The sequence below is a fragment of the Pyrgilauda ruficollis genome, unplaced genomic scaffold, assembly GCF_017590135.1.
Source record: "Pyrgilauda ruficollis isolate IOZ18807 unplaced genomic scaffold, ASM1759013v1 scaffold37, whole genome shotgun sequence".
NCBI classification, from domain to species: domain Eukaryota; kingdom Metazoa; phylum Chordata; class Aves; order Passeriformes; family Passeridae; genus Pyrgilauda; species Pyrgilauda ruficollis.
Genome location: NW_024525156.1, coordinates 887396 through 905211, shown reverse-complemented (window position 1 = coordinate 905211; position 17816 = coordinate 887396). Strand labels below are relative to the sequence as shown.

Below are 17816 nucleotides of genomic sequence, written 5' to 3'. Positions count from 1 at the left end.
TCATTGACTTTATTTTTCCTCTTGAATTCATCCTAGTTTTCTTCTTAAATCAGTATCTGTCCTCGTTCCCATATATATAGTGCGGTAGTGGAATTCTGCCTGCAGGAAAGGTGGTATCCAACATTTTTTGCAGCGTCATGTAAACCAGATCCGAGACAGTTCAGCCAACACAGCAGTTAATATACCAGTGTTTTGCTTGTAGCTTAGCCTGGAAGAATGGCCCAGATAGGGAGAGACTTTTTACACTGGGAGACCCAGGCTGAATCCAGCTTCCAGGCACATTCTTGAACCAGTTTTCAAATCCCTTTTTGTCTTGGTCCCTCATCTGGAAAATTTGTGTTTGGATTTTAGAGGCCTGGAGGAAGAACATAAGGGAGTACAAGGACAGATTATATGTGAAGACAGATACATAGGTAAAAGTTGGACCTGATACTAATTGTTACCATATCTGTTCTTTTGGCATCGCTCAAAAATGTTTGTCATTCTTTTCTTTAGAATAATTGTTTTTTAAAGCAAAGGCTACTAGCTGAATATACTTGGATAACAGAAAAAATACACTGTGTCAAAAATGGAAACTACCAAAACACACATGATGGCTCTATATTCAGCATGTAGTGCACCCCAAGGAACCTCTGAATTGCAAGCAGCTCAGGTCCCTCACCAGGGTATCGTCGTGGCTACCTCACAGATTTTATGTTCATCTCCTCAGTTACAGGACATGTCCTTAGGAAGAAAAAGGTCTGGTAAGATGTGTGGACCTCAACAACTTTTCATAAAATCAAGATCAAAAGGAAGGCTCTTTGATAGGTTTTCTTTCTACCTTTTTTTTTTTTTTTTTTTTTTTTCTGATCCACAGTTCTCTAAGAGTAGTTTATACCATATAAAGACTTTTCAGAATAATTTCCAGCATACCAGCAGGTTTTCTAGCTGGCTCCCATGATACACTGAAATGAGCCTCATGTGGGCATGCTGTGTACTCTCTTCCCATATTCTGACCCTCTTTGATCACAGCAATTGAACAAGGAGTTCAGATGCTTCCTGGTTTGCCCCCCTCTATCTCTCCACTATTTTCCCTTTTTGAAGACCACATTAATAAAAAACAAGAATGTGATGTTCAATATAAAACATACTGTTAATACCTCAGCCAGCATGGAATTTTTGTAGATTGGTCCCTTCTATTTTTGAATTTCCTCTTCTTATTAGAAGACACACAACTGTAGTAAATGTGTGTTTTTGTCTTTTTCATTTCCAGCGGTGTGTAACTGCTTCCTTCTTTAGCTCGGTAATAAAATTAAATTAAACCTCTCAGAAGCCCTTTTTCTCCACTGCACTTTAAATGTCAGTGTGGTTGTCTAAGCATCTTATTGTTGTGATTTTGGAGGGAAATGTAATACTTTTCTAACTTACAGTTTGAATGCTTCTGCTTCCCGAATTAAGCTTTTGCTATGACACAGGCTTTCTTATAGTAAAGAAAGAGTAAAGAGGGACAAGAGACTACCACAGCTATGAATGTATGGAGTAACTTGAAAACTGTTAATCCCTGGGGACTGTGTTCTAGTTTCACTGTGTTTTCCTGAAGATACTAAATATATTAAAACTATATTAAATATATAATATATATTATGTGTATTAAATTTAGTAAAATGTTTTACTCTATTTATTAAGTAGATAAGATAGAATTTCTCTTCATAATTTTGGCTCCTTTGTGTCATTCCCACTCTGTGTGGTTTGCAGTTCTTTCTGTTCAGATAATTTTTTCTTTTTCCCTTTCTCATCTGCAGTCTAGCTTCCACAAATATGCACTCTTCTCATGTTTGGTGTTTCTTGGGCCACCCTTCCAGGCTCACAGGAACTGTAGCACCTTTTGCAGTAAGGACTGTGCATGGCTGTAGGGGGAAAGACATGATAGACCACTTGAAAGTAGGTTTGCTTCCAGATCTGCACTACTCAGATGGATGTCTATAATAGCTGTGGATGTAACAGAGAGATTTGAGGCACACTTCCTTAGAATCATGATATACTTCAACTTTTGTCACTGGTCTGCAAAATTTTCCCTTCTTGTTCCTTCTCATCCCCTTCTGATGAAGAGTTGCAACGTGAATGCCCAAGTTCTGCCTCTGGCAGTGGAAGATCATTCATAGCAGAGCATCAGACAAAAAATGTCAATTCACTACACAGAAATTGAAGGCTGTATTAAAGACACATTGCCGTGTCTTTTGTATAGGAACAGCAGGGGCTCCGAGGGTGTCCCAAGGCATTGGGCCATGGGACAGAATCTGAAAACTGAGCACAAGATTTTCCTGATGTCATGATATGATGTAGTACTACAGTTACTCATCTTGGAGGTTGTTTTGTTTTATTTCCCTCCTGCTCAGAAGGGTGGGTTAGGATTATTCATCATCTTTGGCTAAACTGACATGAAGTTATGTGGAACAGATGGACCAGACTTTACCTACAGGTCTGAATAGTTCAATCCCAGTCTGCACCATTTATGATTCTGTGGATGTTATAGCACTGATAGCATCCTGCCACTTGAGTTATTGGTTAGTTACAGAAAAAAAATGAAGCCTAAACCAGCATCCTTCTCATTAGCATCCTTTTCAAAGGGTGTCTTCCAAGTTTTTGCAGTGGGTTGCTTTTCATCATAGAAGTAAGTTGCAGTCTGAGAGGGAAAAAAGGAGGCATTTCACTTGTTGGACCTCTGGGAAATTTTAGTCTTTCCCTTTTCTTTGAAACCATACTTTTGTTTTGTGTATCTAAATTAATTTAAAATCCTTCTTTGTCAATGAAAATAGTTAGTTTAAATGGCCAATATCTTTAGAAGCAAAGACAAATTAAAATTTTGAAAATTTTAGACTGGATAGTAATACCTCCTGCCTCCATCCGAGGCTCCAGCTTTCCTGCATGTATACGTGCAGATGAAAGCTGATACACTTATTTTCCCTGATTGCTCTGGAGAAGCAGCATCCTCAGTGGTGGCCACCACGTGCTTGACAAGAGACCTGACAGGACACATCCTGTACAGCCAAGATACAGAAAACACCCCAGCTGTTCTTGTGTAGAAGGAAAAAAAAAAATATCAGTGAGAGGAATGAAAAAAGCAACTTGCTTTTTCTGCCTTAGAAAAACCATCCCACAGCACCACCTAGCAGGCACAGATGGATATGAATAAACAGTGTGAGGACAGAACTGGAGGAAAATACTCCTGGGAGAATACAATGTTGAGCAGGACTACGTGCTTTAAAACACCTATTCCATCTAATACCTAGCACAGGTTATTGATAAAAAATTAGTTGTGCTCTCTTTCCCTCAGGCAGCTGGTATCCTTTAGTTTTGGATGTTTGTAGCTTCATACAGCTAATGAATCTCTCTGCATGTCTAATGAAATGCATCCTCAGTTTTGGGGTATTTTTTGTGATCTGGAGTTTTTCTCTTTAACTCCATGTATTTCTAATGCACCTAGTTTAATCAAAGTGATGGCATTACTTATCGTGGAGTTTTATGTTTTTGTCTGTAATCAGTCCGAGGTGCTGGGGAGGAATTACCCAGCTGCCTGCTGAGGAATACTGCTGGAGCACAGATTGAGAAGAGGCCAGCAAGCACATCCTTATCCCACTCCCATGGCAGGGAAAGACGTATTATAAAATAGTTAAGCTGCAGCTGCTAGATGTCTCTGTTTCCAAAAGCAGTTGTTTTACATGTTTGTTTTTCTAGGGGACCCAGAACATGGAGCTTGCTTTTGAGCTGCAAATGTGAAGTATTTATTTGTGATTCTATGGCAGCCTACTGCCTCTACTTTGATTAATTTTGTTCATCTCCATAGCTTACGCAGCCTTTTAGCCTTCAGCGTGTCATCCTAAACAGGCAGGAATGAAAGGCTCTGGCAATACCCACTTATGGGAAGCTGTCTAGGAGATTGACGGAAAAAGTCAGGGCTGCAATTAAAGTCATGCTTTCAGAGCATGAGTTGTAGCTGGTTATGCTGAGCCAGAGCAGCACTGTTTCTCCTATGAATTGTGCTGTGAATATATGGGTTCAACAAAACATGATTCAGTAATCAGGGACGAGGAGTAGGACCTCCAGCTTGCAAAGATTTTTAGTTTGGCATTATGCATTTAGGCTGATCTGCTGTATTACTCAGTGGCAGTACAGAGGCATCTCTGGCAGCAAGGCTGAAGTCCACTCCTTTCCAGCTTCTGAGATCTTATTTTCCTGGTTAAAGCAGGTGACTGTCTATCAAGACTCTTAATTTGCTCTGTAGCATTGGCAAAACTGTTGTTGTTATTATTATTAATAGGAAGAAGAATATTCAAGAAATGTGCAACTACATCCCTATGTGGAAACTTAAAATAATTCTTTCAGATATTGTGAGGCATTTTGCTCTTATAAAAGGAGATGTGCTCATATAGTAACTTGGGGAGGGGGAATGGAAACACCACCAGAAAAACACAAATTTTTTTCTGGTGTTTCCATGGTTATTTGGTAATATCTTTCATGCTATTCTCATGGTTGCTCCATGTGAGAGCCTACCATGGAAAACTTTCTAAAAGCAAGCAAAATTACACCAAAAGTAAGAGTTCAGTGTGATTTTAGTACTCTCAATAAGCTCACCTTCTCAGAACCTGTACTCCACTGCATTGAAAGGGGCAAATCTCAATTACATTCAATTTTGGCTAAATCTATAGGAACTATTCCCATCAGACATTACACAGCTACCACAGTGCATTTCAGTTGAGCTTTCTTGGATACAAAGGATCATGTTCTGGAACAGTTTACTGCTTTTGTTAACTGCTGCCCCTCATTAGGGCATCACTGTATTTACTGATTTTGTCTGCAGTTGCTCTTGAGTTCAGAAGAAAGTGGAAGTAATCTGTTGTGGTTAGTTCAAGAACAAGAAAGGGTTGGGGTTTTTTGGTGTTCCCCTGCCCCGCTGTCTCCTCTCTATCCCTCTGTACTGCTCCCAAAGAACTGAAACAACAGCTCAAAATTGATCTATGATGCAAGTCAAATCACTGTTGATTATGATCTCATGCTTCTATGGGTTCAGCTCTTTGAATGACCCTGGCAATTACTTGGCTAAAAAATTATCCAAGTCCCAGATGATGAATTATTCTTAAATTCTACATCTAAAATAGGTTTCATTCTGACGAAACAAAAACTGAAGTACATGTGAAACAATGCCTCAAATAAAGGTACATCTTACTGTGCAGTAGCTTAGTCAAATGTGCTTTGTCAAAAGTCTTTAGGTCCATAAGAGTGCACTAAGCGTCAGATGAAGAGAAGCACAGACTCTGGAATCTGATCCCTTGTCTTCCAGACTGCTGCTGCAAACCTACCTAGAGCTAGGTAGCTACAGCCTGTTAGGAATGTACAGGCACAGGTGCTTGACTTCAGTTATCACATTGCTGTTTGGTGTTTGTAGTCATATCTCAGGTGATTTCAGATGATGCTCTGTTGCATTTCTGAGGCTCTTTTAACCTTACTTGGGAGATAGGAGCCTAGTCCAGTCTTGTCTTTGAGCTGCACATCCAGATTTCTAGAAAAATAGGCTGCAGGGAGACTACACATGCAGATGGGTTAGTTCAGAGACCCTGCTGGACCTATCAGTTCTGACCATGAGTTGTCAAGCCTTGAATACTTTCCACAGCCATGTTCCAATTCTGCTGTATAGAAAACATGTTTCTATCCTTTTCTGTCTGCTGTCAAACTAGAACCAAAGTGAGCATTACTGTTACTGTGGTGCTGCTGAGGAACTGAGACACAAAACCTGTGAGTCTTTGGAGGTACCCGAGCAAACCATTCAGTATTCTTTTAAATGATTGAGAAAATGTAATTTGTTTAATGTGCAATATCACTGATTTTTACTGTACTCCCAGACCACACCTGGTGTCCAGAAAAGTACTTGGATATCATTGCATAAAAAGTCTTGTCTTCATATGATAGGTGAACTGAGAACTACATTTTGGGCACATGTATGGACATTTGAATCTTAACATACGTGGAACTGCTTTGTTATAGTGAAATTATGTAATCTCTGTGATCTGGTGAAAATAAGTGTTAGGGATTTTTTGTCTCTTTCAATATATGTGTGTTTTGGAGATGGTATGGGTGTGTGAAAGAGAGGCAGAAAATTGCAAGTGCCGTGCTTTGAAAAATAAAGAATAGTTTAAAATATATAAGAATCACCATTTTTTAAATTCATGTTTTGTATATATCTTAATTTTTAGCCACGTTTAATAAATTAGACACCATCCTGGACAACTAAGTGGCTTTACAGAGAGCTGGACAAGGTGGCCTCCAGAGAGATCCCTTCCAACCTCAACTCTTAAGTGAATCACCCAAACTTCCTCCTCCTTTTCCTGCTGTAGTGGTACCCACATCCATTTGCTTTATGCTTTGAGGAAAACTGTAAAAGCCAGATCTTTTTTATGAGTTGTAACAAAGGCGTTTGCTTTTGTCAAACTACAATTGGGATCTGGACATGGAGGCTAGTGAAGCTGAAGTTAACTTCATCTAATCTGCAGACCTTTGGAACTCAATTGAACATGAGTGTGATTAGATTCAAGCCCGTATTGGTAAGCCTTTGCTACATCACCATAAGTGCTGTATGGCAACAATTCCATTTCTCTTATCCAAGCAGGAATCTGAGGAGTCTTTTTCCACCTCTTTCACCTTTCTGGGATTCAAAACCTACCATACATATTTCAATTTATTTATTTGTTTGATTTGCCATAAAATTGGGGGTGGATGTGATGAGTTTGGTTGATAAAACTTAGAGGAAGGAGGTAGCATGAGACGGAAGAATTACATTATTTCTTTGAACACTGAGCTTTGTAACTCTGAAAAAATAGTTATCACTGTAATGTGATAACTTTACATCAACAGAGCCCTGTTGAGAGAAGCCTACAATAATATAATATATAGTTGCAGTTGTCTAGCTGTATGCAGAAGTTGCACACTTGCTAGCATTTATGAAAATCAAAATTGAGAATATCTCCATTTCTTTCCTCTTCTGGCAAAGGAGGGAGTTAGAATAATGTGACATTGCTACATTGTAATTACAATGTAATTAAGCAGTGCCTTAGCCAATATGCAGTGATTTTGTCCCCATAATCAGGTTTCTAGATGGCTCCATGAAATATTCTGCCACTCACTTCAGAAACCTACCATGTGGATAGCTGGAAATATGTCTGGTCTGTTACATTTTTGTTTTCATCATGAAGTTTTTTGGATTTACAAAAAAAGTGTCTGGACTAGATTGATGATGAGAACTGGATTTGAGGATAGCAGCCTCTTCCAGATTTGGGACAGATGATTGCTGGAGAAATATGACCACTTCTGTTATGTTCACATCCCCCAGAAAGTATCTTTATTTGTTAACTTTATTTGGCAAGTTGTCCAAAGATAAATAAGTGTGTCTGGTTTTGCAGTCAAAGCTCTGCTTCTGAATTACTTTTTATGCCTGATAATATTCAGAAGTTTGAGAAAAGAGAAGTAGAGAAAAATCTTCAGTCTATACATTCAATGAAATAATAGTGCTTTTATCATTATAGTAATAAATGGAATATATATATATATATATATATATATATATATATATATCCTTTCTCTAGTTTTACTTTATTGCATAGTCTTTCAAGAAGAGTTTGTGGTGGGTTTGTCCCATGGATTGATGTGTGATGTTTGTTCTTTCAACAGTTTTATCATTTCAGTAGTTCAAACCACTAACATTTTCTTTTAAGGATGCTTAAAAAGAATAACCTTAACATTGAATTGCCTAAGAAAGATGTTGAAATAGGTAATATTTTATAATTTGGAGTCTTTGTTGACATACTATCTTCAACCATTTCCACACACTGTATTCATAGGTTATTATGATTTTGTGTTTTGGCTGTTGAAATGTTGTCTATAAGATTGTGCAGTGTCAGGAAAGGACTGCTAACTATATCATTAAACTTACAATTGTTTTCAGACAAAGTTATTTAAACACAAGCATAGTTTGGGTATTTAATACAAGTACATTTTAATGAAACTGTTGAAAGAACAAATTTCACGTGCATAAAACCACAGAATAATAATAGAGTAGTTTTCCACTGTACTTGCAAACTCAAATACTTTTCTCCCCTAGGGTCCTCGAACTCAACCTTGATATTATTTAAACAGGACATTTTCAAGGCCACTAAATCTAGCAAGTTGTTTCATAAGCAGTAGAACTAATGAAGCAATTTGTTATCTTTGTTTTTCTTCTTCCTTGCTTTTTCCTTGCCGTCCCACATGCTCTTGGTGGCTCAGTCCTGCTGTGTGTCCCATGCCTGCTGTCTTTCGTGAGAATGGCAGCCTGCAGCATGGCTGGTGGAAGGCTGAGGACTAATTTTCTAGCTGTCCCCCTTTCAAAATGACTGGAAACTTCCTTTTCTCTTATGAGATTGCCAACTTGGGGTCTTTCGTAATGCCTTTTTCAACTTGAGTAGGAACATATCTCCATTACTGTCAAGTATGACAGGGCAGTGGGGAGATAGATCCCATAGTTACAGAAAAGAGTCCAGAAGTCCAATCCCATAGTACAGGAAAGGCAGTGGGAGGGACAGCATAGCTGCCTAAGGAAACAAGGGAGAATGCTGTGCGCCTCATGGCTGTTGTGTTTCAGTAGGTTTAATTTTTTAAGAGAGTCCAAGAGAAGGTACTCTAATGGTTCTGTTATTTCTCTGTTTTCCTCTGGCTTTGACTGTAATTCATTCATTTTATTGGTGATGGCTTTCACAATCAGGGACAGGGTGACCTCTGTGCTCTACTTGAACAACTCTGCATTGGCCAGGAGGAAAAATTAACATCCCGAAAACATTACAGTTTTGATATTCTGCTTTGTACACAATTCCCATATCAAACATACTGAAGCTTGTGAAGCCCTCTCTGCTGCTGAGGAAATTTCTGGTCACCAGCTATATAAATCAGATGATAGGGAGTGGGTCTTGGAAGAAAGTAGTTTGCTATGGAAAATTGATGTGGAGCAAGTGAACTTCCTTCTACATAATTTCTAGTTACTCAAGAAAATGATACAGTAGTAATTTGGTCTTAAATTTAAAGACTTAATTCGGAATTTAAAATATCTCTGAAAACACACATTAGTCAAATATTTACTTGGAGGCTTAAAAAAAGAAATAAGATGCAATGTTAGATCTTCTGTTTGCCTTTTAAATGTACAGTACTTCAGTTTTTCTGTACATAAAATTTGATCAAACACAGCGTGCATCACAGAGCTGTTGCATGACTTGATTAATTGTAGATGACTTTCAGATCCTTACATGCTTTGCATGAGATACCTTAGTAATAGGTTATTGAATCCCTTATTTCTTTAAAATTAATTGCCTTTTGTCTTGAGTAAGGTGACTTTGTATTACATTAGATGTTTTTTTCAAACCAAGATGTCACTCAGCAGTATAACAAAAGCTGAAGGAGTGTGATATGAGAGGGATTTCAGAGCAGGGAACGAAGATAAAGTCCTATCTGCAATTAAGTTCATAAAAACTCTTTTCCTCTCCCATTTTTTTTGTAACACAGTTAAGGAAATATCAACTTGGCCCTGCCCAAGGAAAAGAAGTTGCTGAAACTGCCAATCTCTCAAACCTTTCCGGTTGCCAGAGGTTCAGCCCAATGACCATCTGTTGAGGACAGCACAGTTCAAGGCTAAAATCATACATCAATTTAGGGGGCTGGTGGGAAAGCTCTGCATGTAACTCCTCGGTCATAAGGAAAATAAAAATTAAAAAAAAAGACATGCCAAATGGCCTTAATCATATTTCTGCTATGCAGGCACACAAACCCCATTCGTGTGATCCATTTCAGTTTCCAAACTCATTTCTAATATCGAATTCTGATGCTGCATGGCTTCAAATCTTGTTGCTTATTATCTACTTACCTTACTGTTACCAAAACATTAAATCTCTTTATTGTATCCATTGCTGAACAGATCATCAGGGTAGTGTTCAAGAGAAACAAGCTTATTTTTAATTTCTTCTGCTGATCAGAAGCACACATTTTATTTAATACACATGTGACTAATTCCTAAAGACTTGTCATGTTTGACTGTGACTTACAGACTTTAGGGTCATGAATTTGCAGGAACTACCAAAAAATGGCCTAGTCAGGCAGTATGTTTCCAGATGCTAAGTTGTGTTAGAATGACATTATGCATATAATAATATATTGTTGTTGTTGCTTTTGCATAAGGCTAGTTTAGTATGTACCCACCCGAGATTTTGCTATCTAATGGAAGGTGCAGACTTTACTAGACAACCTTACTCTACGATCCATAACAGGAAAATGCTAAAAAACTGGGGCTAGACATAAATAAGGTACATGTTTGTAGAAGACAAAAAGAGAATAAAGAGGTCTGTTCCTTATCATGTTTGATAGCACATTACACACAAGCTTGAGTTTAACCAGAAATTGGTTCTCATGTTACTGTGGTTTCTCTCAAGCTAAGTGTTTTATACCTTATTTAAGATAATTCAATCACAATCTTTATCCAGACAGAGAAGACAGTGCTAGAGGTACTGATAGTGTTTATTTTCCTGGAGTCCTAAAAGATACCAGTGTTTAGGAATGGTTAATAAAAGAATCAACAGATGATACAATGAAACTGCACTATTTGAAGAGAGAAAGAAAATTAAATTTGAGCATAAATTTTTACAAGCTAAGCATAATTCCTAGTCTGGACACAGGCTGATGGCAAATTTCCAGTGAAATATTTTTGGTTTGTGTTTTGCAATGGAAAAAACTAAAACTTTAATTGAAACCAAACCATTTTGTTTCAGCAATATCTGAAAAAGCCAAATAGAAAGGCATTTAAAGCTGTGTAACACCTAATAGGCCTGTGGTTGGGCCCCTGACAAAGGTGTAAGGACACCAGCTCAGAAGTCACCTGAGGGTAAAGAAGTTTAATCCTTTTATGTCCTATAATCTCCAAGTCCTACCCTGTCCTCCTTTCTAGCTCAATAATTACATGTGGTTTTTACACAATGAACAGTTCTTGTGGGAGACACTGGGGGGATTGGTCTGGTTGTAGGGGGGAAAAGCACAATGAGATGAGATTGCTCTCATTTTGTGTGTTGTCCTGGAGAGCTGTAAATTGTCTTTCATTTATCCGGTAAAAAAAAAAAAAAAAAAAAAAGTCATTTTAGACTACTTTATGGAAGCAGAAAATCACTTCCCCACCTCTTCAATATTGTCATTGATATTCCAAAAGGAGTAGAGGGGAATGCTCAAAAAAGCCCTGTAGCATCTCATTACTTTTTCCAAACACTGCAGCTTCAAGTTTATTCAAACAATGTCTGTCTGATGTGGCAATTGCTGCAAGAGAAATGCAGTACATCGGCAGTTCATTAGAAGTGACTTAAGACAGTGATTTCTACCCCAAACATATTCTTTCAAAGCTCCCATCATAACTACATGTATTCATCTGAGTGTCACTTTGACTTGCAGTAGGCTTTGATTTGCTGTATGAGTTGCCTGCTTCTGTGTGCAGATGTTTTATCGTATTTCCCCCTTCTTCTTCTGGACCATGATTGATGGTGTACATAGTAATTTCCAGGCATGAGCCTTTTTTTTCTTGTTGACCATTCACTAATCGCTATTTGCTCATCCCTGTGTTTTGTTAGTAGGCCAGATGAATTTCTGTTTAATGACCTTCTTTCTCTTCATGTCAGAAGTCTCACCACAGATAAATAACAGACACGCTCCACATATGTAACAGTGCACAGAACTTACCCAGTACGTTTGCAAAGTTCCGAGAAATTTCATTTTCAGAATAGTAAATGCATGTATTTCTCTGCCATTCCTAGCATTACACATTCTGTGGAGGAAAAAAAAAACTTAAAGGAACATTCAGAACAAAATGACTGTTGTTTAACTGACGATTTTGGAGCATCTTGCATCTAAGCTTATAAGGGTTTTCAACTCAATCTAATTCCTTTCACAGCTTCCTGAGCTTGCAAAGCCCTTAGCAACAGTTCATTTATCTTATTTAAGCATCCCTCTTTGAAGATTTGAGCAAAAATGGCTGAATATTAAAATGCAATCTGGCATTGTTTTAATATAAATCTGGCATTGTTTTAATATAAAACTTATAAAAATTGCTTAAAAATATAGATATGGCATCACATGCATTCTTATCTGTTCTATTGGTACACCAGCCCACAGAAACAGAGATTGTTTAATAATTAAATCCCTAATGATATGAAATGCCTAGTTGTTCACAGTATTCAGTACCTAGAATGGGGGTTGTTCACAAGCTTTGTGCACACTGTATTTAACTGCTGCCTCCAAGCTTTGTGATCCTCCCTGTGCCATGCACAGTCTGTGACTTGGGCAGATGCTGCATCTCTGAAAAGAAAGTGGAGGAATTGGCAGTATTCACTGTGGTCCATCAGGCAGCTTTTAGGACCCCAGCACATATGAATTCTTTCTTCCTTCTGGTAAAGGAAGGTTACACTCATTTACAATGAGTTTTCATTGGTATTCTGTAGGTCATTTGAATTTCTAAATTTTCCATCTTTAAAGATGCTGCTTTAAAGTTCTGATGGAAATTAAGGCTGATTGGAAGTTCTTGGCATAGGTGACACAGAAGGATCTCATTCTTGTGATCATTCCTGCCTTCAGGAACTACGAATAAAAAGGAACTGAATTACTAAATAGACTTGTCACCTAGTTTTGAACTGAAATAACTGACCTCAAATGTCAGTTTTGGACAAGAGAGAGACTAGAAAGAATTTGGGTTGTGTCTATGTTTTGTAAGGCATTTGCAAATCCTAGTATTAGGGAGCTTCAAATGTTTTACCCCCTAATGTCCTTCCCCTTGCTTATTTGGCACCTCAAGCCCCAATTTTGTCTGGGCTTTGCAAGCAGTCGTATTTCCAAAGCTCTTGCTGTAGGTGTTAAGATACTTTCTGATGTTTAGCCAGCCCTGAATGCTTCTGAGACAGCTGATCTTCAGTCACCACAGCAGAGGTGGCTCTTCCTGCTTGTGCACTCAGTGCTGGAGCTCTTGGTTGGCTTTCTGCAGTGCAGATGTGGGAAAGGTTCACTAAGATATTGGATGCAGTGGAGACATTCTTCTACATAAATACAGGTGGACAGTGTAGGAGATACTGAAATGACATTGTTGTAAAGATTTCAGAAAATTTAATATTAATTAAAAAAATAGTGAGATGTCATAGAATCACACAATAGAATGGTTTGGGTTGGAAGCAGCCTTAAAGATCACACAGTTCCAACCCCTCTGCCACTGGGTTTACTTCCATTAGACTAGTTTATTCAAATCCCCATCAAACCTGGCCCTGAAAACTTCCAGGAATGGAGCATCCACAACCTCTCTGGGCAACCTCTTTCAGTACCTCACTACCCTCGCAGGGAAAATTTCTTCCTAACATATAAGTATGCTCTCTTTCAGTTTAAAGCCACTACCCCTTCACTACTTAAAATCTGGAAAATTACAGGTGTTTCTTTTAGCATCACACCATTTGATTCTGTCTACTTATTCTAAGAGAATATGAATTGGAACAGGCATTAATAGCATGCCTTTGTGTGAAAGTAGGTCAAACACATCTCAAGCTGGGCTGGTGGGAGCATAGCCACCAAGTTGAAGGAAGCAAGTGCAGTGATGATGATGGTGAGATGGGGTAAAGCATGTGCTTTATGAGGAAAGGAACAGCATTTTTTCACCTAAGAAGGAAAATCTATCAGGGCCATTCCAACTTAAACTATTACTCTGAGATTCTGTGAAGCTCACTATTTATATTTCCTTTTTTTTGATTATTACCAAGGAAAACAATACATTATAATATTGTATATTATAATATTACCATACAGTATTAATATTTATTTTATATATTTGTTGCTTTTTATAATAAATACTGGCTTTATATAGATACACTGTATATATATATATATATAAAATTTATATATATATATATATATATATATATTTAAATATATATATAGAAAACCTTCTATTCCAGGAAGATCTTTCCTCCTTTTGTGAACAGAAGGTGATTTTATTCCCTTGCGAAACATGAAATTGAGTCAAATTGCAGATGCTGGTGGGATGCCAATGAGCTCTTCCTGCAGCACTAGATCTGAAGCTGGGGGCATCTTTGCATCCCATGAGAGAGAGGAGTTCCAGCTTCCCTGTCACCTCTCCCAGGCAGGCTGAACACTGGTTGCACTGGGTGTTTCTTTAGCTGCAGCTCTGCCTGGCTGTATCATACAAAAAAGGATGAGTACCTGACCTACAGTAAATCCAAGTCTTCACCTGGATTAGGTTTCAGAGGATTTGGCAGTAGTAAATCTTTATTTAAAAATTCAATGCCTATTTCTCCTTTAAATTTGAAGAGCATAAATCCAAAGTAGCTACATCTCCCCAAGTAAAATATTTTTATTCAATTTCCTTTTTACTTTCTTCCTTTTTAAAAGGAAGAAAGTAAAATAACTGAAAGGAAAAAAGGAAAAGAAAAAAAAGGGGGAAAAAAAAAACAACTGAATCCTGAATGTTTCAATCTGAACTCTACAAATATTGCTTTGGTCTCTAAGTCAATGAACTTTATGACAACATTCCTTGTAAAGGTTAAAGCCTTTCCAGACAAGTGATTAACAACTGCGATAAGCCCTTCCATGAGACATGAATTTTGCAGCCTGTTGTGTGGTATCCCTGTCTGAGTCTGTAATTGTCTAAATATAAAGAGATAAAAGGGAAAGGGATTGCCAAACTGCACTGTATAAGGTAAAGCAAGTCAGAGGGAAATAGTTTATAATTTTTCTTCTTCCTTTTACATTGCTGGCTTGTTCTTATCTTTAGCCAGGAGATGCTAACATCATTTCCTCTCTATAAATTGGCTTGCACATGATACAAAAACACAACATGAACTTTATTTTCTAGCTTAATAGAAGTTCCGATGCTTCAGTGTTTGGATATTCAAGAATCCTGATTTAATCTCAGAACTGTTAAAAAATTATTTTACCAAGCCAGTGAGTATGCATATTGCCTCAATGAGCCTTCCTTTTTAACTAAGCAGCAATATTTAAATGAAAATTTGGATTTAATTAGATCAATCAATGTTTGCAAAGTGATAATAACAGGACTTTTTTTGAACTAGAATGTCTACTTCTTTTGTTGCCTTTCTAGTCCTGTTTGAAGTAGAAGTGTGATTGGCCCATGGGTTTTAACAAAACTGTGACTATTCAAGCAGATTCAGAAAGCAGTTGTTCCCCTCTTCAATAGTAAATGAGTACCAGGAAAAAGTCCCACAAACAGTCTTAAAATTTTCATTAAGTTTTTAACAGTCATTCAGATTATTTGTGATTCACCTGCTTGTGAATGAGATATGAAACTTGTTTCTATTGCTCCCATTGCTGTGCCATCTGGATAAATAATGTGAAATAAAACAATAGTGACTGGCAAAAAGTCCCATGACTTCGCAAAAGGAAGCAAGAAAATCGATGAATTGCTGCTGTTTTTTCCTGTATAGCAATCTTCCAATTTTGAGATTTAGTTTTATTTGCAATCTAGCTATATACTTAATTGAAAAAGTATGTCCTGCAAACACATTTTAGAACTCACACAGGAAGCTGTGAGGATCTCTCACTTTGGCAGTCAAATAGTTACTCACAAATGGGAACTTCAGGCCCACAGGTGGTCACAAAGGGAATATTTAACAGATTGGACATCATATGGGAGGCCACATTAAAAAAAATTCCCTGTGCTTTACATGGGCCCTGCCGCCAGGTATCCCTAAACAAACCTTTCAGAGACTGCTTGGTGCCACAGCGGATAATTAGATCTGATTTTAGTGTGAGTATGTCAGGCTCTGGACTGTTGTTGTGTCTGGGTGTGACAGGCTATCAGATGTCTCAGAGGGCCTTTGGCTGGCTGAAGACTTCAGTTTCCTAGGGGGAGTGCAGCTGCGCAATGATTGCCTGCTCCTGTCAAGAAGCACCGCTAATGCAGTTTAGAAAAGCACTGCAGGATGAGCACAAAGATTGTGTGCGTCATGGGTAGTTAGGTAAGTCCTCAGTATAGGTATTGTACAGCTTAGTCTAGAACTGCAGTGTTTTGCTTTTGTCCTTGCCCGAAGTGTCCAGAACAGCAGGCAGGCTTAAAAGTGCCCACAGGAGTCCCAAATGCCATTTTCTATTAAGCAGGAAACAGCATTGTTTTAAGTGCAGGTTTTCTGAAAGCTAATGTTTGTGCTGGTGCAAGAAGAAAACAGCCATGGTATGCACCTTCAGTGGAAAGCACATCGACTTCCAGGGCTCATTAAATCTTTTGTGAGGAGCTGGATAAGTCCTGAAAATTTGCAGATTGATGTACTTAGAGTGTCCTTCTAAGACCTAAATGGCAAGCAAAACATAGTTTTCCTAATCACTCCTGTTCTCCAGGACTGCTTCTGAGTGGCATTTATTCCTTACAAAACCATCTATTAGCTTGTTAAGCATGGAAGGTAAGATAAGAGGAAGCTGATACCTGCAGATGGCACCTGAAATCAGCTGGCTTCAGCCTTGGTCTGGTGCAGGTGCAGAGGGACCAGCTCCTTATTGCAGCAGCTGCCATGACCAGCAGGGAACAATCTGAGCAAAGGTATTGCCAAAGGTTCTTCTTCCTGGAAGAAGAAGATTTGCAAAAACACACTTAAGCCTGGTGTGTCCCCCACTGATTGCTGTCAAATGGAGACATATGGGAGCTTTGCCATACAGCACTTTCATGAGAATTCATCCCATTGTCACCACATGACTGAGACTTGAAGCTTTAAGAACCATCAAAAGAAATATATAAGCTTTCCTTTTTAAGGAAAAAAGAACCCTAATCGTATTAGTAGGTAGTATGTAAATGGTTATCTGGGAAGTATCTTAATTTTAGAATTATTTATAGTAATCTGGTATAACTCCTGTTTACAAAGTAACTTTACAAAAAAATTGAGACATTTTGGAAATTCTTTCAGTGTGTTTAGTAAACAATTGAACTTGATTCCTAAGAGAAATGTCACTGCAGACCAGCAACACCGTGGTATTGGCCTGACAGGCAAATACATGGATGTACAACGCAAATGTGAGGAAGTGATTTTTTGTGTTATCAGGTTTCAATTTCCTATTATTTGACTACCTCATGTATTTGTGAAGTATCCTGCAAATTAGACTAACCGAGGGTCTTAATGGACCTGGTCAGCTTTGTCACTGGGATTTCCTAGCTGCCAGCCCTGAAATGCAACAATTTGACAACAAATAAAACTGGAAAAAACTCTAGATTCAACGGCAGAATATTTTGCATTGCTGGTAGTACCATTGCGGGCATTAAGCTCAATTCTGCATGAGTGGGTAAACCCCAAGAAACTAGGGAAATAGCTGGGATCACTGTTGACACTGAGCTGTGTGTTAACTGCAGCAAGCTGCATTTTAGCTCATTACCTTCAAGTGAGCTCCAGTACATCTCTATGAGCGGCTGTGTGAGCCCAGCAGCTTGCATCTATGCCTGTTGCACTTGTAGTCTTTTTTAGAATATAGACACAGTCAATGCCTTGCAACCATGTGTACATCTATGAAATTATTATTAATGATTTTTTGCTTCTTATGAGAGTTGTGTTGAGAGGACTTGAAAAAAATTTGGAAATGGGAATTAGTCAATATTGACAGAAACCGTATAATAATCCATTATTTAGATTGAAAGTATAGCAAATTTGAGCCAGTATCAATTCCCCCAGTAAAAGCCCTCTCAACATGCAGAGCCCTGCCTATTAAAAAATCCTCCCCTCAATTAAAGAGCTGGTTTT

At 38.1% G+C, this 17816-nt stretch overlaps 1 protein-coding gene across 3 annotated transcripts in view; it reads left to right on the top strand.

Moving 5' to 3' along the window:
- The window catches only part of FHOD3 (formin homology 2 domain containing 3), a 374811-nt gene that overhangs the window by 232353 nt on the left and 124642 nt on the right, over positions 1 to 17816 (top strand). The gene's annotated exons all lie outside the window — the stretch shown is intronic.